Source organism: Aplysia californica, unplaced genomic scaffold (assembly GCF_000002075.1).
Source record: "Aplysia californica isolate F4 #8 unplaced genomic scaffold, AplCal3.0 scaffold00337, whole genome shotgun sequence".
In the NCBI taxonomy this organism is placed as follows: Eukaryota; Metazoa; Mollusca; class Gastropoda; order Aplysiida; family Aplysiidae; genus Aplysia; species Aplysia californica.
This window is the reverse complement of record NW_004797607.1, coordinates 123422-124314: the sequence shown is the minus strand read 5'-3', so window position 1 is coordinate 124314 and position 893 is coordinate 123422.

The window sequence follows — 893 nt, the reverse complement described above, 5'->3', positions numbered from 1 at the left end:
TGAAGTGACAACTTTCAGGGCATTAGGCCTTTGGTGACGTTTTGCTACCACTACTCCTATTTATGTGACCTCTTCTTACCCAGCGCAACCTTTGTTCCTTTTAAGATCTAAACTCTCAAAAGGAGATTTCCAAACCACGACATTTGTCGTCTTTCTAAAGATTTCTTTGAAGACCCTTCAGGTGAAAAACACGTGCTGAGACACCGCAACAGTAAATGGCATTGTTCTCTAGACTCTGTCGACACACAAGGATCAGAACGATATCCTGAACCCCGACCGGCGCCACTGTCTCCCTTTTACGCCCTTAACGCCAAAGGTAGGTGTCGGAGAGCTCGAACAAGTGCGAACCTTGTCGTGGTCTTGGAAAAGCTATTCCAGGTGTCTCCCTGAGTATGGTTTGCACACTGAACAAGTTTGCGAAAATCGAAAGCCGTGACATTACGTCACACATCATTCGTCGTCTGATCGACTCCAAAGTTCATTTCACTTCTCAAAGGGATTTTTACATCGTTTGTTTTTTTGTTAAGTTTGTTTGTCTGAGTAAAGAGAAGCACATCGACAGAGTAATGGCAATTTAGTGTTGGGAAAAAAGTAAGAATGACACACAACAGAGGGAAAGTAAAGAAGTAAAACCTGCCAGTGCGCCCTCAAACCACCCACTTCAACATCGCTCAACGCAATTTCATGCAAGCCGAACCATACGACTCCCGACAAAACAGCACTGTGTGCACATCCAACTTTCGAAGGCGTCGCGATGGGTGGTCACGATACGTACTATGATGAGCTGCTGTTGGCAGTTATAGCGGCCGTGACATGGACAACACCCGGTGGGAAGACAGTAAGACTCGAGTGTGTAGAAATGTGACCCACTCCAGAGGTCAACGGCACATCTC